This window comes from Micropterus salmoides, unplaced genomic scaffold (genome assembly GCF_014851395.1).
Source record: "Micropterus salmoides isolate LMB-PRFRI ecotype aquatic unplaced genomic scaffold, ASM1485139v1 Ms_hic_scaffold_18, whole genome shotgun sequence".
In the NCBI taxonomy this organism is placed as follows: domain Eukaryota; kingdom Metazoa; phylum Chordata; class Actinopteri; order Centrarchiformes; family Centrarchidae; genus Micropterus; species Micropterus salmoides.
This window is the reverse complement of record NW_024040928.1, coordinates 1806948-1831695: the sequence shown is the minus strand read 5'-3', so window position 1 is coordinate 1831695 and position 24748 is coordinate 1806948. Positions and strand designations below refer to the sequence as shown.

At 41.9% G+C, this 24748-nt stretch overlaps 1 protein-coding gene across 2 annotated transcripts in view; it reads left to right on the top strand.

Moving 5' to 3' along the window:
* Positions 1-24748, top strand: part of bach2b (BTB and CNC homology 1, basic leucine zipper transcription factor 2b) — a 95165-nt gene that overhangs the window by 18944 nt on the left and 51473 nt on the right. The window lies entirely within an intron of this gene.

Here is a 24748-nt window from a genome sequence, read left to right as displayed (position 1 = left end):
GAAAGTACAACTCTAAAGTGACATGCTGCTCATTAATCTCTTCACAGCAGCTCTCACTTGTGTATAAAGTCAGAACTCTTATCCCTGCGTTTCTTAATAATCTGAGCAAACACAAAGACATTCTTTGTCCTGGAGCTATTAGTCTCATAGCCAGAGTCTGTGGCTTAGTGTATATAGTAAAGTTAAAGCTGCTGTAGTAAGAGTACAAGTTGTCAGAGTACTTAGCCCAGACCACGTGGAGTGCTGGCATCTGCGTGTCACGCCCTGAGACCAGCTCAGCATGGATACTTTTGCTTTTGGTGGCTGTGGCGTGCTGCTCTGGCCTTGTACGAGTCCTGGATCTCCCACTGTAAAAAAGGACCATCTAGTGGCGATCGGTTCTCACTTTGTATGACATTCTCCAGTGTGCAGCGCATTATGGGAGTTGACAGCTGGCGTTTCCACAAGTATTAAATCCAACACAATTTCAGAACTTGTGAAGATAAATCAGTTTGTTGCAAATCTAAAAAAGGCGTAATCGTGTTCATATTTCAGAAAAAAGTTATTAAATAATGGTGTTATCCTGTATTGTGGCACGGGACAATATGCACAACATTTGTAGTCTCACATAGTAAAAGTGTGAAAAGTTTGTTATACCAATTATTAATTAATTATTCTACTTAGGGGTGTAAGAAATGTCTAAGGAAGCTAAATGAATGACTTCCTGTTACTGCTCAGGCTAACTGAATCTTTTGTGGTTATTAAAACAACATCTGGCAAAAACTGGAGAAAAGGGAGCCAAACTGGACTGAGGAGGGGGTGAATATGCCAAAAGAAAAAAGTAGACGCTGTTGTTCAGTCTGAGGAAACAAATGCATCAAAACAAATTATACGTTTTAAAATGGACTTCAGTCCTTATTTATTTAAGGATATTTCCTAAGGTGTTGACTTTTATATTTATTCAGGTCCCTTTTCCTAAAGTGATTTGAAGAGAACTAGGAAAACCTTTTAAAATGCTTTAAGCAGCAGAGCTTTTTTTTCCTATGAAGCGTGTAAAAACTGCTACCACTGTGAGTTAAAACTTGTCCTGAAACAATTGACAGAATCTTGAAATAAGGCGGAACATGTAAAAATATCAAGCTTACAAAACAGTCCATCCTTCAGATAAGTGCTTGTACATGAGAAACAAGTAAAAACATGCCATCACACTTTTATTTATACACTTTCCATGCTTCCGTGCCGGCGATAGCCGTGGCCAGAGAAAGGGGGTTTTGGTGTTGTCCGTTTTTCCCGTTGACGTGAATGCGAAATCTCAAGAACACCTTGAGGGAATTTCTTCATATTTGGCAATCAAATATCACTGTGACTGTTTCATAACGCTTTAAAATAGGTTTTAGCCATAATTTAAGGAATTGGACGACATGTCAATATGTGTAACACACATACTGACTGGGACGACACAATGAGTAAACAACAACTAGGACAGTAAAGGCTTTCCTCCATCTTGTTTGTTCTGCTGTTCACTTCCTGCCTCATCAGAATCACGTGACTACAAACACCACATTGGGGCTCACCTAGCTAATCGTGATCCTGTGAGTGAGTGAGTGAGTTTCACCTACAGCTCCGAGAAAGTCTTTGCATCTAGAAATGCCACAAGAAAACAAAGCCTGCCTTCTAATCCAGGCTGAGTGTGTTTTATAAAGCAGGAGTAATCCAAGCACATAATTCACACATGGCCCAAGTGCCATTGCTTGTTGCCTGGGTTTGTGGGAGGCATCTCTGAAGTATCCACGCTCAACTGTATGAGCCTGTCTGCTTCCCATGATGCACCTCCCCATCTCCAGCCTGGCGAAGGCCTTGAAAGAGGCTATTGTTCTTGTCACTCTGAGGCATTTTGCATGCACTTATGACACAGAGTGGGAGAAATGATTCCCATCATACCCCTGGAATGTCAGTTCTGTATGAATAAATGCTGCTCTTTCGCAGACTTTACAAAGTCCTTTAGTCACAAATGTACTTGTTTACATGCTTGAAAGAAAGGGAAACAAATTATTGTACAGTACAAAAAGTATTTTGAAGTTTTCTAATCAAAGAGCAACTTCTTTTTTATGCTGATGTCCTTCCTCATTTAGGCAGTTTTCATTTTTAGCCAGACCTCGAGCAAAGACCCCCTCCAGACCTGATTCAGATGTCTGAGCCCCTGAACTGAGTGATCTGTTAACACTGCAAGAAAACAAGTGGCTTTCAGGACTTCTCTCCCCCTAATTCTTTTCTTTTCTCCCTGAGCTTTGATTGATGTGCAACAAACCCCGGTTGGAGGAGCTTGAAGCTTCTCTCATGGATTTTTCCTGCATGATGTAATGTTTTGATGATCCACTATGCAGAATGCCATGTGCAGTCACATCATAACAAAAGAAATATCCTCCCACTGAAAAGGTGGACTTCCGTGTCTTCTTGGCAGATCATTTATGCTTCACATACCATGAGACCCTTTGAATCCGCTAAACAGGACATTCTTTCCTTTGACATGTGTGAGAATGTTTGATTCTCTCTGTTCTCAAGTTCCAGGCCACTTGAATAGAAGTGAAGCTTCCTGATCCTAATTCTGCATCTAATAGCGGTGCCTAAAATGCTTCTCCTTGTTTTTTTTTCCAGTCCTGAGCTGAGTTGCAAGGGTGTACTACTACATCTACTCTTGCTATGCAGAGTAGAAGCTGACATTTTATTCAGGAAGGACGGAAGTCAATTTCACTATTCATCACGAGATTGGGATGGGACAGGAAAAAAAGTCAACAGGATCAGGCGGGACAGGAATCATAGGGCTGTTTTTTTTTTCTGTTCTAATATGAATAAACGCTATTTTCTGGGGGGGAAGGGACAGAAGTTAAAATCAACTTATTATCATCACCCTTTAATGCAGAGCTCATGAAGCACTGCCCTATCCATCAGCGGTGAGTCTATTTTTAACCCTGCTGTATCATGTATCACCTCGTGCCATTTTGTTCTTTTGTTCAGCAAGGACAGATCTTTCTGTACACTCTTGCGTAGTGTGGGAGGTGTAGGCCTCTCCCCGACAATTGATCTTCCTTGTGCTTTTGTGTGTGTGAGGTGAAGCTCACGTCTCCCACTGACCTGTTGCGGGGCTTGAAAATGTGCTCTTCCCATTCATTAAGCTGGGCGGGCTGCACTGCTACCAAGCGCTTTCACTACATCTGTATTTGTGGTCTCTGATAGGATCCAGATGGCAGTCTGAAACACCCGTGCAAACCTCTTAGGAGCTTCACATATGGCAAACAGTAAAGGAATATTTAAAGGAGCCTGGCACCCTGGTCACAGAAAGTGTCATAAGAACACATCTAAGTGTATACCTCTTTCCGAATGCCTACAAATGAGGTGAGGTCAAAAGCCTGCCGCCATAGTCAGGGGCAAGATGTGATGAAATGTGATAACACCCAAAGTGACGTAGTGAAGTAGTTGTGAGATGACTGAAAAGAGAGAGCTTGAGCATTTACTCTTACTTACTTATCTGCGCACACCTTGGCCAGTTGCAGCCTAAAGTTACAAAACTCTGCCAGATGCAGCCCCCCTCGTTCTGCTAACTCTAGCTGTTTTCGGTGATAACAGTGTCTCAGGTGTAAATTGGTGATTAACATCCCGAGATCCATTTAGAATTCCTATAAAAGATGTCTGACATGGTCAGACATTGCTTCATAGTTATCAAATTCAGATAAAAGTAATCCAGATGATGTCTGGACATCATGGTTACAGATCAAACAGAAACTACTGGTTGCTTTTCATGCTGCAGATTATAACTCTTACAAAGACAGGCCGAAAGTCCTGCAGTTTCAGATTGTACACATTTTCTTTCATAAAAAGTTGGTTGATTAAAGGGTGAAAGATAGATAAAAAGTAGCCAATGAGATACCATTCAAATGGACATTTAGGCGAGGTCTAGTGAGTGGTCAGGACTGAGGGAAAAGTCCGAAGGCTCATGTGCTGCTGTATTTATCTGGGCCGGGTTATAATCCTCCTCCAGTCTGCTGCTGCTCTGCTCTGTAGCGCTCAGATGTTTTGCTGCTGTGAATGTGGTGGCGGAATGTACGTGGCATTTGCTCCACTCCATTGCTGAATCTCCCCCACCACACATGAAAAAGGGGATGTTTGTTTGTGAAACAGCGCTCTCGGGGCCGTGCACACCATCCTTTTTTTCCCCGGCATCTTGGACCTGGAGACATTGCGCAATATGGTGGCTCGGTTAGCAGGAGGAGCACCGCTGAGTTCATTCATCCGCCTGTCAAGGGCCCCTTTTTGCTTTTATTTTTAGCCAAAATCCATCAGGTCTGACAAGTAGGGCAATTTGAGCCAAGTCGTGGGCAGTGCTCCAGGTCCCTTCCACAAAGTCAATCTCCTCCTTGGGAAAAAGCTCCAGACCCAGACCCAGGGTTTTGTTGAGTCATATGCACAGAAACACAGAAGAAGTTGAGGGCTGCGGGGTAAATGAGGCAGGTGGTGTTAAGGCCAGCGACAGCAGGGGAGCTAAAATCTGCTCAGAGGCCAGCAGACAGCAGAATGCGCTGGTGTATAAGGTAGTGTCTAGCGAGCATGTTGGGGTGGGACGAGTGCACTGATTTATTTTAACACACTACAGGTCGTGCCAGTGGGGGAGGGCCCAGGAACACTGTCACACTTTGGACAAGACAGGACTTTTTATTAGACAAAACCACCACAGGAGAATAAAAAACCACTGAAAAGAGGCAAGTTTCAGTCCAAGTTTGACCTTTTAATCTGCATGATCAGACTGTATCGTTTTTCCATCCCCTGAATGCTGTTTGAACTCGTTTTCCTCATGCTGCCTTCACACGACAGACTCCCCTCTGACAGATGCATGTTTGAAGATATTGCCCTGCAGGGAGGTCTGGATTTAGCGTGTCGGTCTTGTACTTATGCATTGCAGAGATACAGTATGAATAGTTGCGTTAAGGTCGTTGCACTGCACCAAGGGGAGGTCTGTTATAGCTTCATGCCTAAAACTATGTCACATATTTGATATCAGCTGTAGAGAATTAAAGATTTCTTACCTGACTAATTAGATAATTGATTAAACATTTAATCTATAAACTGTTCCAAAATAGGGGAAAGTTGACAATAATGTCAAACAGAGAAACACCGCAAATATTCTATTATTTGCAGAGCTGGATCATGCAAATATTTTGCATGTTTGCTAAATATATGATAATTATTTGATTATCAGAATAGATATTGAGTCTGTAAGCTCATTCTTGCAGATGACCACCCAGGAAAAAGCTAGTACGTGGACGTAGAAAAGTTTTTTTTGGAAAAAAAAGAAGTTGTTGATTATTTTTTGTGTTTTTTGATTAATCAATGAATCAATTAATTGTTCTGTGTGTTGATGTACACTGAAGTGTTGGCACAGCTAGCAATGTATAGCTTATCAGCACACTCAAACATTTTATGGGTAATTGTGGTTTTGTGAAGTCAGTGCCATGACTGCAAATCTTCCCTCATCATCATCCTCAGCAGTACTTTTTATGTAGTGCTTACTTAATGATTAAATGTTAGCATGTCAACATGCACAAACTAAGATTAAATTGTCAAACTTTACCCACTAAACATCAGTGTAGCATTGTCTTTGTCAGCATGTTAGTATATGACATTAGTATTTACAGTAGCTCAAAGCACAACTGTGTCTAACCACAGCCCCACAGAGGAGCTAGTGTGGCTGTAGACTTAGTCTTGTTGTGCAACTGAAGACATAGAGAGAAAGCTGCCAAATAGCATCAATAATTAAATCTGAGCTAATTTTGGAGTTCAACCAGCATGGAATGTTACTATCAGGTTCATTGTTGACTTAATGGCTGGTAGCCAGTAGCAGTGAGGCCCAATGAGTGCCGCTCCAAGAAGAAAAAATGAATTTCTATTTTGCAACTTTATTACTGGCTTTTTTACATGGCAGATATTTTCCATTGTGGTATGAAGCTGTTTAAAGGACATTCAGTGGGTTAATAATTTTTATAGCCTATAAAAAGCGCAGACACTCTCACTGGACATAAATCAGCTCAGTCTGTCTTTTGCAGCATGCCGGAAACAAGGCTGTACACTGCAGTGACAATCCCTTTTATCCCACCTTGAGCAATGAAGGTCACACAAGAGCAAAGCTAATGACCAAGCACACAGGGCCCTGCACAAGTGTTATTTAGATTCCATTATAGCCTGTCTTCCCATTCCCTTTAGAGCTCTGTATGTCCTCTGTCTGTGCATGTCGGACTTGCGGGCTATGCTTCTTATGCTGCCATGTATGTTCATGAGGGGATGGGAAGATTTATGCAAAGAAAAATCACAACTCTGATGTTATTATTCATGTCTCATTACTGTACAATAGAGTTCTTGTGTATCCTGTTATACTGTATTACACATTGCGTCAGCTGAGTTGCCCAGTGATCTTTAAGGTTACATATTTTGAAGAGCCAGTGAGTCTGAAACAGCCACAAAAAAAGACATGTCAGATTAGCAACAAAGCTACCTAGCTTGCTACCACTTAGCAAGCCAGCAAGCTAGGTAGCAAGTGTGACAGACACGTTATTCTGCCAAAGTTTCGTCAACTCTCATTTGACAGACTCCAGCTTTGAGTTGACTCCTGTGCCCTACTCTGCCTCTGATTGGCCAACCCTAACCCAAGCCCCACCCTAACCCCAACCTTTACCAACCCTAAACAACAGAGGCAATTTTCTTGCGAATGAGAACTGGAATCACAGCCCAGCATCGCCCACTCGACTACAGACAGAGACAACATTACAGGGGGAGGTTAAGAAAAGCTCGACTAAAGCAAATGTCCTGACACAATCTGTTTAACAACCAAGTCAGAGTCATGCGTACTCATTCTTCCAGTGCAGATACAGGACCACAATGCAGATGTTGGGGAAGACTGAAAGGCTGTTTAAACTGTATTAAAACAGTTTCAACCACATGTTACTAGCACCACCTTTTTTTCCACTGATAAACATTGTCACGTATTGGTGCTGTCCTTTCGACCCTCCTGGTAAATGTCCACTTTATTCAAACTCCAGGCTCCCAGTTTGTAACGCAGGCTCTCTGTTATGAAGTCTTGAGCTTAGCTAAGAAAACCCTGACGACATTGCTGTTACGTCATCAGGGTTCAGACTTGACAATGCTCCTCTAGAGCCAAAGAAGTCCCTACACAGCTGTTTTCACAAGCTGAGTCGTACTAACGATGACGAGTACACCTGGCATTTCTTCCAGACCTCCATGAACTTGACAGATGCCTGTCCATGCAGTTGGGCAAAGACATCATCTTTACCACTGTATGTCAGAATGTTGTGCGGTTGCTTAGGGTTGATGTGAGCTTTTCGTTATGATTGATTTTCTCATTTTAAAGCCAAACTACTGAGCCTTTACAAGACGTATTGTCCCATCAGCATGCACTGGCTAGGAAGCCACCAGCCTCCAGCTATGTAGTCTTTCTCAAAAGACTCTTTCTATCCCTTTGTTCTATTTCTTTTGTACTACATTGTGGATCATTGATTTAAAATTGCTTAAAGGATTATTGATGAAACTGCTTTACAAATAGTGCATAGCCTAGGCAGGCCCTGCTTTAAAACAATAATGTAAAATTCCCAATTATTTTGCTCTTACTGAAATTAAAGTGACACTTCCAAAGGGATGGTATTCTCCAGATTTGTGGATTCTCTTAAGGATGTTGTTTTCTTCCAAACTACTGTGATGAATGCAAATTCCTACCGTGTTGTCAAGACCGTACTGTGAAAGGATGTCTCTGGAAAAAAAGGCTTTAAGAAGTTTGGGGCTGTAGCCATGGACCATGGGAACAGCAGAGATGGAAAGGAAGCATGGACAAAAGCAGATTTTCTTTTCTGTAAATTGGAGTTTAGTTACCTTCCGACACAGAGCGGAAAAATGAGACAGCTGAAAAATGTTCCGTAACATGGAAGTTGGGGTCATTGTTCTGCCATTTCTGCTCCGCAGCCGAGGACCCATCACCATGGAAACCATTATATGGGGCAATTGGCATCAGAGCACTTTGGAAATCTCCTTGGAATATATTAGTAGCTGCAATGGGCCCACTCTCCTCACCTTCAACCTCTCACCATTGTCTCGGAGCTAGTTTACTTCAGGCGCTACTCTCAGGATTTCAGGCCCTGGCTCAGGAATGTTCGACCTATAGCCTGTCTCCACGCAGAGATGTAAAAACAACCCAGCTGCTGTCGGCCGAGGTTTGAAATCTCAAATAAACAGGCTGAAACCCGCAAACATTCCACCAGTGAAGCTCCAATGCCTATAATTCACTGTGTCTATTTTATACAGAAGAAATCAAAATCAAAATATTCATTTCATCGACTCATCAGGCCATAGCAGTGCAGAAAATCAATTTCGACTGTCATCAGGGAAATGCAATGATTTGCACTGCAGAGCTAAATAACATGCTGTTTTTCCTGATGTGGCAAAAAACCAAATAAGATGAAGACTTCATATGGAGCAGATGTGCTGAGACTCAAATTTCACTGTGAAAGTGCAGCTGATTCAGAGGGCTCATTGAATTGTCAAGCTGTGTGTGTGTGTGTGTGTGTGTGTGTGTGTGTGAATGTGCTCATTAACTCAGCCTTACCCAGTGAACAGACTGTGAACTGCTCTGAATATGAATTGGGTTTTTTTTTCCCTCTTTCACAGCGATATTACCTGTTTGCCCTTCACAGACATTTCCCTCTGGTATTGTGTCGGCGGTATAGGTTTCTTAAACCTGGAACACTCAGCATTCTTGAAGCTGTGGATCGCTCAAAGGCATTGAGTGTAATACCACTTTTCCTTTTTAGATATAAAAACCTGCTGATTTCTGTGTTGTCTATGTGGACCTTCCCCTCCTCATCTGCAGCAAACACGCTTAAAGTGAATGAGCCCCGCTGCAGCGAATACCCCCATCCCCCCTTCACCGCTGGCAGTGGGGTCTGGAAATGTTGACACACAGAGCAGAGAGCAGCCCCAGAAACTCCAGGAATCCCCCTGAGAAGACGCTGGGCGGGAGGGTGAGGTGGAGCCTTGGAATGTACTCTGAAGAGTCAGTCACTTATTTACTAGCTGAACTCAGCGAACCCTGTCTGAGTCAGCCACTTCCACCGCAGCCAGTCTGTCCCACCCCTCCCTCCCACTTTCCTCTCTGTTTTGTTCTTTAAACTACCCTTAGGCTGTACTCGCACCAAATCAGGCATCGTGGCGTTTAGCGTTGGGTTGTGCGGCGGTTTGTGCTGATTGTAGAACCAAAAAAACTGAAATCGCAACTTGAAGAGCTTCTTTGTACTCCCTCATGGCAGGGTTGTACAGCTCTGGAAAGGTCATCACGGCAGCGATCAGTCCCTCTTCCATCTTTGCAGTTGCTTGGTAAAAAGCGGAATGCTGCAGCGCTACACAGTAAACGAGGTTCTTCTTTGGCTTTATCTGGTTGGCGTGACATCAGGTTCCGTTTTTTCAAAAGTTGATTCTGTTTCTACTTCAGAGCTTCTCACTGGCCAACATCTTTGCCCATGCCTCAAGGGACCTAATCCAACCCCCATCTGACCCCTGTCACCCTGTTGCTCACCCTCTAGCTGCAGAAGTTGAGGTCATAAACTCACGATGAGTGCAAATCAAATGTGAGTGGGAATGTAAGTCAAGCTGGGAAGTGTCTGGGGTATAGCCAGGGTACGGGAAGGAGCACTTTTTGCTTGTGTGATAAATACTCAGTAGTTTGTGGAATGACTCTGATTTGACACTTCCTCCAATCCCACACCACACAGGGTAATCTGCTGGTTGACCTTTTCAGCAGCACATCTTCATTCTAGCCTGGAGTTTAAGATGAACAGCTATTGTAAGCCCAGACATACTATACAGCATGAAAACATATGCATCATACTGTATATTTTTGCTCTCACCCTGGAAAACCAGTGTGTGAATCCTTTGTGATAAAGTGTCACTTTCAGCCATGAACTTTATTATGTAAATGTTACATGTCAGGCTCATATTTTAATAGAGGGATTAAGTGAAACCAGAACTTTCAGATGCTGATTTTAGAGTAAGAAAAAAATGTAAATGACTGAAAATCTGGCCCTACAACATAACCTGACCTAACAGTGTTTAGTTCACTCCATTAGTCGAGACAGGGGTTGTAAAAAAAGGAAAGAGTGCTGGAGAAACAGTTGCAATGGCAGATGATGCTGCACTGGGAAAACTTTATAACTACTGTGTCTGTGTTTAGGAGATTTTTAAATGCTAGAAAAAATTAGACCATTCACTGTGTGACCATTCAGTCTGTATAAAACAAGATAAAATAAGATAAAATCTGCAGAAGTGGACTTGAAAATGTATTTCAGTAACCTCCAGTAGTAAGCAGGGGACAGTGTCTTTCATTAAGACTTACATAACTGTTAATCTTTTTAATGTTCTTGTTGCTTAAAATCCATCCACTCACCACTTTTCTCCAAGCAGTTCCACCACTGCTCTCACTTTCACCTAGTAGGTGACCTTGTATGTTTAAAGGGCCAAATTCCACCATTTTAGAGAAGCCAGCGATCTACAGATTCCATGTCTGAACATGTTGATGGAGACAGTATTTGGTGAAAATCAGTCTGGCCTCAGCCTGAGAGAAGCATCATGGGAGGAGGTGTAACGATTAATAGTTGTCTTTTGTAATATGTAGTTAATATTTTATGAAGGCAGAGAAAATAACATACAACAATAACAGCTTTTGGGCTCTTATGCTGTGTGTGTGTGTGTGTGTGTGTGTCTACGGGTCACTGGCTGACACATTATAGCAGCAGCTTCCTTGTGTGCATTTTTAAAAATGTTTACAAATTTCCTAGTTTGTTAGTTCCTACTTATTTATATGTCCATCACAGTTATGGCATGTTTGCCTCTCACCATGTGTATTTTGCTCCAGATCCAGAAGCGTTTTCTTTCATTAAAGAAACACATTTAGAGGATTGTACAGCCTCGGTAGAGGTCTGAGCTATTTCCAGCATGTTGTGTAATGACAGGGAAAGCCAGGAATCCTCCCCTTTTTTGCTGTTGTTCTTCATACAGTTACACATGTTGCACATCAAAACTATATTGTCATTATTAATTTATATAATGTTGAAAATGCCCAGCTCAAGTTCACATTGCAAACCAACAGTAAAGAAACTGAAAGGGATTCAGTTTTCTTAATGATATGAAACAGAGAAGAGAGAAAACCAGGAGGTCCTCACAGTAGAGAAAGTGGAAGTAAATATCTAGTATTTTCAAAATGGTCAACTTTGGCTCAATATGCAGCAGATTTTACCAGTGAGAAAAATACTGCGAAACAATTAGACAGATTTAAAGTCAACCTTCCATCACTACTTATCTGTAAAAGTTACTGTTTGAGTTAGGTTTTGCACCTCAGAAATGGCCTGTCAGTCAAACAGGGATCTGTCTTGTCTTGTCTCTTCCCTTGCAGTATCTGTTTGTGCAGGTGGAACCCTTTTCCCTGTCTGTTTGTTCATGGTGGCTTGTAGTAACTGCCCTGTGGTCATGTAGAGAAGGCATCACTTCCTATGCAGTGAAGTATTTTCCCTAAAACCTAAAACCAACATCACTATAGGTGGAAAACCCCAAAGTGGAAAACATTTGTTGAACTGTGTGTACATCGTAGTTACATCTATTGTCAGTTGGTAGTAGAGGGCAGAAAGAAGTGACTAATGAAGTTGTAAGTTTAATGCTGCAGTTGTGGGCATGTGTGTCCAGGTTCTGTGTGTGTCTCAGCCAGGTGAAACCAGATGTTTAATGCCACAGAGAAACTGGCTTTAAGCCTGATGGGCTGTGACACTGATAAGCCTGCCTCAGAAACAGGTGAGGTAGCAGTGACAAGTAGCTGACAGAGTTGGGTCTTATTGCTAGGGGCTGACGAAGGATGTGGGCATACAGAGACCGTCAGAGTTTACCTTCTGGACCTTTGCTTACCTTCTGGACCTGTTTTCTGAGACAATGAACAGAACAGATCATTTTTGACTTTTTTTTACGTCTCACTCTGAACTTTGCCTAAATCCATTTTGGATCTGGCTCCTTTTCAGTAAAATACCCAGATTTGCTAAGCTAACAAATCTCTAAGCTGAGAACTATGTAGAAAGCATTCAGGAAATGTTTAACATTTTTAGCCAGCGCGGACCTTTGCTGGTTTAAATGACCACTGGCAGATTGCACCAGCTTTAACTAATTAACGACTAATAAAACTTTACATCAGGAAAATTCAGGCATCTCAGAAAATTCCGGCAAAACCAGTATATCAGCACAAGCAGCGCCAGCCTCCTAAAGCTCTCTGAATCATTTGAAGCTTTACATAAATCATATCAAACACTCGTCTCTCAGTCCAACTGAAAGCAAACACAGAAATTAAACTGGATTAACTTCTCTAGCTAGCTACTTCCAGTAGTGCAGTGTGCAGGCTGACAAAACTAGCTTTTCAACCTAATAGTTACACACTCCTTGGGTATTTGAAAATTATTCAGAAAATAAGGTTTAAAAGTAAGTAGGTTGCACATTTAATTTCAGTGTGTCAGATATTTCATATCATTTGATATCATCTATCTCATTTTGAAGTAGCTGCTTCAGGTTGTTCTTGTTAATTAGGCTGCCACTGAAAGCTTTGAGTAGTAACAGTAACAGTAGCTCTTAGCTTCTATATTTATTAGTGCATTTATTTTGTTATTTATTATTATAGACATGACTGAATGAATGTGAGGATGTATGTACTAAATGTGTTTTGGCATCTTACAGGAGTAGCACTCCAAATTTCGTTTTATGTTTTTTAACGATGCAGTGACAATAAATGCTATTCCATTCCATTCCATTCTAGTAATTATTTGTTACTTAAAAATGTTTGAAGTTAAACCTATTTAGATGGATTCATGTAGGATCACTTGCTATCAACCTTAATCCTTGTCATTATTTTTACATATCTTTATATTTTTTTAAAATGATGGGTGGTCATTTGTGCTCTGAATCTAATTGAAAGCCACTTCCCACCTCCAGATTTAGCTCTATGTTCTGTAAGTAATGACAATATGCCATTTGCTTAAACTAGCATGCTTCTGTTCTGACGTAAGGCAACTTAATGGTGGTCATCTTTTCAAGGGCGTAGAATTAGGTAGGGACAGTAGAGACATGCGACTACTACATTTGTCCCTAGCAATACTTTTGGTCTGAAAGTGTAGATATAACACAGTAACTACACAGTTGTAACACAGTTGTTAGTGTCTAGTCAGTTTATTTGATACACAAACGGTTAAGCCAGCTGCAAATTAGTGAGAAAATAACTGTCAACTACGGTGGCGTATTAAGGCTACTGTTAGTAATAGTAATGTGAACGGTAGCTCTGCTTCACTGCTGTTTCTGTCCCCCTCGTTTAGAGACACCTTTGTTGTGTCTGAGACTGTCTCTCTGCTGCATATGTTTCCACTGAAGCGGCTGTGAGCTTCACTTTATTGGACCTGCTGAAGTTAAGATTTATGGTGAGATTTCTGCCTGATCACAAGTGTTTTACTTATCCACCTCAGATAAAGAGCAGCACACTGTACTCTCATCCAGTGCAGTCCCAAGCAGGTTCTGCATCTGTCAGATGGTCTGAAGGTTATACTACCAAAGCAGCAGAGCAATAACACAGGTGAATTGCAGAGTAGGCCTTTAGGCAGTTCGCTTTTTAAAAAGTGTGACTTTATTCTGGAAATGTGAGCATACAGATGTGGGAAAGACTTTGAATGTGCAGAAAGATTTGAAAACGAGCATTCACTTATCATTGAGGTGAAATGGTGCCACATGCACATTTAAAGAGGTTACTTCCCCAAACAAAAGACACAAAACAGGAGGGAAGACATCAAATAATTCCTGCATGTGTGCTGACTCAGCAGGGATGATTTTACATGAGAAAAGTTGATCTACAGGAGAAACAGATCTGAAAGCAGTACAGAATGCCTGAGAGCTGCACTGCATTTTGAATTATAGACATCTCTACCATAAATTGATGCAGGAAAGACAGAAATTGGTGCAGAAAAATTTACCCCAATGCAGGAAATGAAATGACACGCGAAAGATTTTCCGGGGGAGGTTCCCCATATCCCCTGCTTGATGTGTATCCCCTACAGTGTTGACATGAAAGGTAGACTCTTGGAACTTTCACAGTACTTTCACCATATTTGCTTTGAATGTACATTTTAGGATTTTAAAATCCTTCTAAAGTACCTCAGAATTCAATTTAAGTACAGTACGTATGAGTAATTAACTGGAATCAAGTGCACTGGTGATATAATGGCATGATAACTTATTGTGACTGCTCAAGATGAATCACAGTACTTTCACCATTTCCTATGAATGACCTTTGAACTCAGTCTGTGTTTTTGCCTGTGGGTAAGGAGAAGCTAGAAAAGACAGATGCTCTCCCAACACTCTCCATTTGGCAAAGCCTTCCTTCCAAATCAACCAGCGAGTGAGTGCTCCTTTTTTGTTGTTTTTTTGTACTTTGTTTTGACTCTCCTCATCCCAGCAGAAAGTAGGTCACAGCCTGGCCGAGTATGAGGCAGCAGTTTGCTGGGCGGCCGCTGAGGCAGATCGTGTCTCCAGGAAGCTCGTTGCAAAGGAGACGTTAAACACACAAGTTCCTGTTTGACATCTGTTTCCAGCAGACCAGCCCTTAGCCCGCCACTCACAGTCAGAGGCCTCGTTCACCTAGCTGCTCCATCAGCCAGGCTTGTCGGTTTAACTGCCCTGCAACCCCTTCCTCCCCTCCCTTCCTAGAAACCAGAAGAAATCTGATGACGCTCCTATCGTTGACTCTGTGCCCAGAATAACGAAATCTTGAGAGATAAAATCAGGGAAGACAGGTCCTTATGTAGACAGCTATCCTTCTAGACTGCTGACCCTCAGGGCTGTGAATAATTAACCAGGTGTATATTAAGGAGACAAGGCAACACTGTGTGTGTGTGTGTGTGTGTGTGTGTGTGTGGAGTACATCTTTTTTAAATTTTACACTTAAAAGTCCTGAAAATGCAGCTTGAAGGCATGGTTTGAAAGAGAAATAGCTCAAGGGATTCTCCAAGTGAGCTGTCAACATGACGACACACTTTGGGGTTTGTTGTTTCCCCAGGCAGAGATGGCTGTAATTTGTTTTTCCGTCATCAATAAACTGGTTGTAATCCTCCACCGGCTCTCCACGGGTTTCCCTCCGCACACATATGAAGACGAACACACGAGGGGTGTATTTTTATCTCTGGGCGATACTGTGACCCGCCAAACAAATTATCCTCCTACTACACATTGCTTCACGTGAAACCCTAGACAGGCTGAGCTGGAGTTAGGTAGCGAGCCGGCCCCGCGAGCAGTGCTGATGTCAGAGGCAAGGCTGAAAAGCAACAGGAGTGAGTGACAGAGTCCAGGCAGAGGGCCAGCGGAGCACAGGATGAGCCAGGGCACAGTGTTCCTGTGTCACAGTGAAAGGTGTACTGCTGCTCCCACCTGGACTCTGTGCTCCACAGCCATGTGGACGCAGCTACAGCTCAGAGATGTCATCACCAGCAGCACAGAGAGTAGAGCTACATCTTACACCGCCAAAAAACCCTCTCTTAACAAGCTGTTACGTCCAAAAATCACATTTTGTTAAAATATGCCAAAAAATTCAAGAAGTGAAAAGAGAATCAAGCAGTGATGGAAGTTTTTCATAGAGGTCAAAATGTGGTAACTTAATGCAAATGTTCTACTCTACCTGGTTGTAACTTTGTCTTTGATGATGTTGGTGGTTTTCAAACTGATAGAACTTGGTCAAAATGAAGAAAATAAGTTTTCTATTTCTAGTACACAAGAATTATACTTTAAGACGAAATCTAATCTGCAAAGCTGAACATTTTTTGCAGTGTGGAGCTGTCAAATCTTTCTGTGTCTTGTCATGTATCAATAGATGCTTTTGTAAATGCCATACAGTTAGTCATCATGCATTAGATCAAAATGGGTTCTGCCCACTTCCCTCCTCAGTGAAGTCAGATATGATGCAGTCAGGGATGTGATACAGTCTGATTTTATGAATATGTTTAAACCCCTGTACATTTTCCTATGTGGAAACAGTGAGGGCTTGTGGGCGCAGCCTACATTTCCACAGATTTTTTGCGGGTTGAAATGTTACAGTGGGTGATTCATATTTTCCACTTACTGAAAAGCTTCTGGCAGCTAAGGCTTCTCTGTGAATAATGTGCTAGCTGTTAGCATGATATGTCAGCATCTTCCTGCACATGGTTACATTTCTGTAACAACGCCATCACATCTGACACAAGTTGGGTCAATGTGGATAGTGTCACGACACTATATTCTGATTGAGCAGTGTACTGTGCTTGGTAGGTGGATGGTAAATGGACTGCATTTATATAGCTACATGTCAACATTCACACACGCTAATGGAAGCTCATCAGGAAGAATTTAATGCTCATTCCCACACTGATGGCACAGCAATTTGGGACCCAATATCTTCGACACACGGGTTGGGGGATGCCAGGTATCAAACCGCCAATCTTCGGACACAACGCAGAGTTAAAGCAGTTGCTTTATGAGCACCGAACCGCGTCTCCTTAATGATCGCTTTGCTGCAAAACCAATTTAGCCACAAGGGATGAAAAGCTTCTACTCATTCTGTGTGATTGTGCACTTCAGGAATTCAGAATCTCAGCAGTATTGATGCGCCTCTGATCGATAAACCATGAATGGAGGGTGCAGGAGATTCAGCGAGGAGGCTGAAAAAAGGGAATTGGCTCAGTTTCTCTCAGAGTGTGTGGGAGTAAGAGGGATGAGACGGGAAAGGAGAGGAGAGAGAAAAGAGCTCGGTTTGTTGTTTCTCCCCAGCTCTCCAGGCTGAGATCAGACTAATCAATAGCAGGGATAATGTGGTGATGAGTAGCATGACATCAATATTAGGCGCAGAGACCCAGAACTCCATTGTGTTGCTTTCCAGGCCGCCCTGTGCTGAGTAAACAGTGGCTCCCCAGAGAGAAAGTAGCTCATTGATGGGTCCCTTCAGGCTCCCACGTCTGTGCATTGTTGGGCCTCCCATACACATTCCCATAAGCAGGGGGAACTACCTGCTGGCCAACAGAGGACAAGGAGACCTTGTCAGCAGTTACATATGACAGCATGTTATTGGTCTGTGGCATTGATGGATGGTGATGATGATGTGTACATATTAAAAGAAGAGTGTGTAGTGCAGTGTGAAAACATTCAGTCAGTTTAGCATTTTTCTTATTTAGATCTTGGTCACAGTGTTCTTTCAGCCGGTGTGTTCTCATCTTTTCTGCACCACTATAATGTTTTTTTTCTGACATAATGCTGCTATGCTGTCCAGTAGCAGTGACGTAGTGTTTGAAAACCTAATTGACCTTTTGAACTGTTCATTGGAACAGTAATGTGGGCTCAGCTGCTTTATTTTTTGAAAGTTTCTTATTGGCCAGTTCTCTGAAGTAAACAAAATGTGCATTCCAATGACTTTGTTGATCCTCTTACTATTTGTCTAGCGCTACCATGACTTTGACATTTTTCAATTTGAGGGAAATATTTCAACAGCTGTTTGATGGGTTGTGATTATAGACTGAAGCTGGCAGTAGCTATGGTTAGGGGGCCCTGATTACCCACTGGAACCCTGTGGTATACTAATATAATCTACTGGTAAAAAATACCTTGGATGAATGGATGGATGAATTTTTTTCCCAAGGGAAACAGGAGACTGATGTTGTGGATAGATAGATAGATAGATAGAAAAATACATTCTCTTTAACAACAGCATTATTGTAGCGTGAGGTTTATGACGGATCTATGAAAACATTTATGCCAAATGCTGTGAGTACAGAAACCAGATGGGACATCCTGCAGCAAACCTCAAAAAACCCAGAGGTCTGGCTTTATGGGACGAGAGATAGAATTGAAATGATGGACTTGGTGTTTGGTTTGGATTACGCACAGAATGTCTGCTGCGCAGAGATCTCTCATTTCAAATAGCTGTCATGAAATTCCTGATTCCTCACAAGGCAAAGCCCCTCTTTTACCTTGCCATATTTCCCCTGCACTCACTGCGCACTCATTGATGGAGAAGTAGCCTGACTGAGTAGGCTCTACCAGGAGTGGCCCAGCTGTTTGATGAATAGCTGCGATTCTCCTGTGCAGCGCAGAATAGGCTGAAATGAAAGATGCTCATCCGTCTTTCAAGGAATGAGACAGGAGGCATGAGTGAGCGAGACCAGTGCCAGTCTTGTGCTGGTCATCTCTTTAGATAAACCATTGAGATGATGCCCTCAGGGTGCTGCTTCAAACTGCTTAGCTTCGGGAGAACGAGAGCATTTTAAGGATCCTCACTGCAATTAAAGCAGATAATTGGCTGATCTGCTGATGAAGCCTCTCGACTCTGTAAGAACTTCAGTTTTGCACTGATGAGCAGATGTACTTCATTATACTGAGTTAGTGGACATTCTTTTGAGTCCTATGATCTGACACTCTCTTTGTTTAGATAGCCATGATGTGGTAATTCATTTGCTAGTGGGCCAGTGTTTTGATGGCACATAGAATACTGTCACTTTGAATGAACGATTCAGGATTATAGGTAAAGGATTTAGGTCCTATCTATCCGTATATGAACATAGATTATATTTTTAAAACATTAATTAACGTATTTTAGGGTTTTGCAGAATGGTCTAATATCAACATTCTGTCTCGGGGTTTGCCTAGTTTGTGTGGATGAACAAATATTGTCAGGGATAGAACTGATCTGGAATAAAAATAAAGTCTGAATATTGTCCTGCAGTTCAGCTGAAATTATCAGCGAGGGTGTAAATGACTCATAAACAGTGCTTGAAGTGGGGCAGTACGCACCGGTACGTAGTACAGGCACCTCAACTTTGTCCTCTTTGGTGGACCGGGACATTTTCTTGTGTACCTGTCCTCTCCTCTGCCCTCTCCATATCAGGTTCTCTGGGCGCTACGTGACGCTCACCTGTTCCTGTTCTCGCCTGCCTGCTAATCTCTGTCGGCAGAGAGACAAGGGAGAAGAGAAGGTCGGTGCCTTTCAAGCAGCCGTGTGCTGAATGTAGCTTGACCATGTCAGTTTTGGTGAACCAACCAATCACAGCCTGGATGGGGCGGGACATTTAAAAGTGTTGACAGATAATAATTTATACCGGGGACTCAGGGACAGGTCAGAATCCGAATGTCTCCATCACTTTTTTAAAGCTTTTGTTAAAACTGTTCTGAAAAACAGCAACTAGAAATGTTAAATAACAGATGAAACAACGCACGATAAGAAAACATGTGCATTGTCCAAAAGCTGATTAAAGCTGATTACTGCTACTACTACTGGCTAATATAATGTTCCATTATATTTTTATATTTTGAATTGTCACCTGCCACCTTAATTTTGTTTCCCTTTATATAAATAAAGACATTTCCTCCATAAATTGGTGCAGAAAATGTGTTCAGAATGCAGGAAATTAAGTGGTTAACAGAAAGTCGTTAATGTTATAATATTTACTAGTTTCATCTTGTGGTTGAGTAGGGTGGGATTGGGTGGTAGTACTGGCACCTATTTTTTTCCACTTCAAGCACTGCTCATAAATCCACTGGGTGTTCTGACAGACATGAGTCAAAGATTGATAACTACCCAGGATCCTCCACTCTGCCTTCCATCCCCCTCATGACGAGCTTCCTCTCAATGGAGCAGGGATACCCGACGTAATTGACGAAGCTTTGATGTGACGCTACTCAAATAAGCCTCTCTAAATTCAGCACTTAGCACTTAACAATGCACGTCTCCTTCATCTGCAGAGCTAATTAATTTGTGGCGTGGAGTAGAATTTCAAAGAGCTGGTCGTATGTAGTTTTCAGATTTTTCAGTGGAGAATGGCATTGCATCACCACAGACGATGCATGTGGTTTGTATTTGAAGTTGCTGTACAGATGACTAACGTTGTCATCAGAGGTGGTCACACGGGCAGGGAAACCAGCTCACCTCAGGAAACCTCAGTTCATCCTTTCACTACAGCATTTACTGCAACATCACTGTTCATCCACAGACGTTTTTATTGGAGAAATAAACCAGACAAGTTCAGTCTCGCCACTGGAGTTATTTATTGTGTCAAGAGACAAACAGTCCCTGAGAGTCATTCATGCAGCTCTGAGATGTACTATTATGCTTGTGGAACATTTTCTGACTCATTCCTGGCTTCCTCCTTCATATTATGACTCAGAGGCACAGGGTGAAAAAGTCTTCAGAGCGTTCTGCTGTGTGTTTACAGCAGTGAGAGGCAGAGAGCTAACGCAAGCAGTCTGTACTGTATTCTTCAAATTATGTAATCAGATTACAAATGCAAAAGTAGTTTAAGGAGCCCCAAGATACATTTCTATAAGTAGCTCATCCCATTACTGTCTGTGGCTGTTCCAAGAAATCAGTGTACATCTGGTTTACTCAGTTAGTTATTCATTTTAAAATTTGTGAAATATAGATTTGTTTGTGGATACACAACAAGGCATGCATTTAAGAAAGTTCTGATCCTCGTCAACTCTCTGATCCTGTCAACACTCAACACATGCATTAACATAGATGTATTTTGAGGTTTTACAGGAAGCCTTTAAGGAGACTGAGGATGTGTGAAATACACTCATTGTGTCTTATCACTTTCAGCCTGATCATATGGCATCTTTTTACTGCTACCTGTATTCCAAAAATCTATTTTGCAGAGAATGTTTTGTCTGATAATGAGTCTTGAAAGTGGAAGAATGTGTCAGTTTCTAATATAAAGAAAGGAAGGCTCTCCTCCAGCAGAACTTTTTCGAGGCATACATCATGACTTATAGCAAGAAAGCCATTGAGAAAACCTGCGTGATAGCAGGGAGTACCTATAAATGGAATGCAGCCATCATTAATCTTTTTACGTCTGTGCTTTTGCTGTTATGTTAAGTCAAAATGTACATGGTGAGAAAAATATTTCATAAACCAAGATTCAGTCACTAGGCCTGTTAAAGGTTTTGCCGAAATGAATCTCAGAGCTTAAAATGACGTCAAATATTGCATCGGCAATGCATTTTATAACTGTAGTTCCCAAGATCCTAATATAAACATAAACTAAAATATAAATGGGTTAGAGTTAAAGAAAGACTGGTTACGGCTACTAAAAAGTGAATGTTATTTGCAAGTCTGTGACAGGACACAAACTCCAGTCCACTGCATGAAAGTCAGATGTGTTACTGACCTCCACACCCTTGCTTCCTGCCTCACCCTGCCTTCCAGTATAGACATAATTCAATAAATCATCACAGAAAGCAATCACAAAGTCAAAATATTGGAAAAGCTTAGCAGAGGTAACTATTTGACAAGACAGAGATTTTTGCAGTTATTGATTTGAAATGTAAAAGTAATGAAACAGTGCAAATATGTCTGACAGGCCTCTTTAATGCCAAACAGGCGTTGCTCACACTGAGTCCTCCCAACACAGTATTTCATTTCACATGGGTGCATAAATGTTTGTGACCCTACACTGCTCTATGTCTGTGGGAATGGGGAAGTGAAATAGAGTCCAGATGCCTTTACCACCTCCACCTCTATCAGTGCAGTGTGTGTGCGTGGGTGTGTTGTGTGTGGGTGTGTGGGTGTGTGTGGAAGAATAAGAGAGGATGCATGTCACCTCGATGCTTTGTGAGCTGTTTACAAGTCTCCTCTGTAGCCCTTTCCACTGTCCCAGCTCCTCCCTCCACCCCCATCACCTCGCCATAGAGCGTTTGTTAGAAACAAGATTAGGAGAGTCACACAGGATGTGAAAGAGTTCAGAATAAGTCAGCTTGTTGCATATACTATAAACTGATAGCTTGTTTGCCATATTTACATTACCCAGTGTGACTGTGATTGCCAATTCCTAGATCACGAGCAAAGAGGACTGAAATGAGAAGAAAACCAGCAGCAGTCATTTAATTGAGGGCTAATGAATGGACCATGACTCAGTCAGACCTGTTTCCCTGACAGGTGATGGCCTGGGCTTTTACAAGTTCTTCAAGCTGCAGAGGTGAGTGAAGTGAGGACCAGAGGCACTGCTGAGCCACACTATTAAGCCATGCTCATGCCGAAGCTAGTGTGCAGAGACTGAGACACCTGAGATACTGCCCTAAAACACAGCGTGTAGAGTTGTCACACTTTTTAAGATACAGCTACAGTTAAACAGGTCAAACTTGTGATATTGCCAAGCATTATTGCAGTGACTTTGCATGTAAAGGATTTCACTTTAAACTTACCTTAGAACTTAAATATATCTAGGCTATTCTGCAGAACATGCTAGATGTTGAAATATAATCATCAACATGCAGTTCAAAACAAGCTAAAAGTCGTCACTTTTTGTAGTCTCAAGTCCACTTCTGAAATAGTGTAGTTTTTTATTTCAAAGTAAATGTCTGAATAACCCATTCACATGTGTGTGACTTCCTTCATCCTTCAGAGTGGGGAAACTGCAGAATGTGACCAATCCATACCTCCATTCTTTCAGTATATTACATGTATTTTGTCATTCTACAACACAGGGCTGCACAATGAATGAAAGATGTAGCTGCCTTCACGCTACATACACAGAGCATAGTATATACAGATATTGAAGGATAGAATAAAAATAAAACAGTATATACAATTACTTATATCCTTTCTGTATATTATACAAAGATAGTGTATGGCAATGTGCAAAACCAGCAAAACAGAAAGTCTATTTATGGTGGAGAGGAGTTGGGGAGTCTCACCGCCTGAAGTCCAATATCCAAAGAGAGATCCATATGCAGGGTGTGATACTTAAACCCAGAGTGTTTAAGTATCAGTTTGCTGATCAGTTTCATGGGGAGATTGTGTTGAATGCTGAGCTGAAATCCAGAAACAGCTTGCTGATGTAGGTGTTGTTTTCTCAAGGTGTGTGAGGGCTGAGTGGAGGGCAGTGGAGATGGCATCCTCTGTGGATCTGTTGGTTCTGAAAGCAAACTGGTGAGGGTCCAGGCTGGCTGGGATGTTGTCCTTTATGTGCTGAAGAACCAGTTTCTCAAACCAACAGAGCAGGGGTGAGTGCCACAGTTGTCTAGACCAGACACTGCAGACATTTTAGGTACAGGGATGGTGGTGGCTGACTTAAAGCAGGTGGGAACCCTCTCCTGAGACAGTGAGCACGATCAATGCTTATGTTATGATGAGATGTAGAAAAACAGTACAAACTACAGTAGTTGTTAGTTAGTTAAACTAGATTATATTGACAGTCTATACACTGGCTGAGGCAGGCGTGTGTGTCCACAGTGTTATTGAGCTCTTGTGGGCTGCGAGTCGATGGCTAGTTTTACATTAGAACATATTGAGTAGGAAGCTATGCATTGCACAGGGAAGTGGGACATGAGTTGGACTTTACCATGGACGGAGGGCAGGGAGAGAAGCTTGTTGGGGTTGAATACCTTTTTCTGACATATTGAACAGCACCCATTCATCAGCTGTTGGAAAATGAATCACCTGCTATCACATAATCCCTGAGTGCATGCTCTTATCTCATTGTAGTGTGGAGAGGCTCTGTATCGCTTGCTGTCAGTTTCACTAAGTGAGAGTGCGTTTGTGAAACTATGTTTCTTTCCTGTTACATGAAACAGACTCTGGAAATTTTTGCAAGTCAAATCATAATTCAGTCAATTTTATACCTCAACCCTGTTTTGTAATCTCTGACTGTACTTGTTGATTTTGCACTAGAGGAGCTAGTTCGCTCTTGCTTCACATGCATGGATATGCAACATGCAATACACCTTACAGGCACAAGAGACACTCAAAATCATGAGGGGAAAAAGAACATATTGGACAAAACAAAATCATGGCTAATCTGCATCCATTAAGGTACACTCCTGGTATATTACAACTCCGGGTATTGTTGTGATTGTTGTGGCAATCATTCATATCAGTAATACAGATTTTCTTGATTGATTAAACCCATTTCTTGAAATTATGCCTCTTTTTCTCGAAACTCAAAACACAAATCCACAACTTCTCACCCAATTCCCTAAACGTGCTATTTTCAGGTCAAAATGAAGCTCTCCACTCAAAACCATTCAGTCTTGCTGAAAACCCAAACTTTGCCCTCAGACAGAAACACACACACTACAACACAGTCTGACACACTGGTGAGAGAAATTCAAAACAATACCACAAAAACTGGTTATTAGTAATGTTGCTTGTGGTTCTCCCCCTCAAAAACCTTTTCACATGATGAACACGGCATTCTGTCTTTGGTCAGGGACAGGCCAGAGATTCTTGTTCTACACCTCCTCCTCCTCCCAACTCCTACTGTTCCTCTTCCTCCTCTCCATACTGCTCTTCCTCCTCCTCATCTTCCTCCTTCTCCTCTCTGGTGTCCTCTATGTCTTCCTTCAGATTTCTCTGGATCCATTGTTCCAGAGCTGAATGAACTGACTCTGCTTCTGATCGGTGTGTGATCAATTCTGACTCCTTGTGTTTCCACCTGGGTAGCTGTGTGCTAATTGAGTTCAATCTATGCTGATTTGAGTGAACAATATTGAATGTTAGTATTTTCTCAATTACCACATGGTGTAGGCTATGAGAAATGAAGGGATTTGTGTGTAGAGTTTAGAGAAATGGGTGTGCTTTTAGAAAAATGGAGTTATGGTTTTGCAATTTTAGTTCAAAAACCTGCTTATAGAGTTTAAG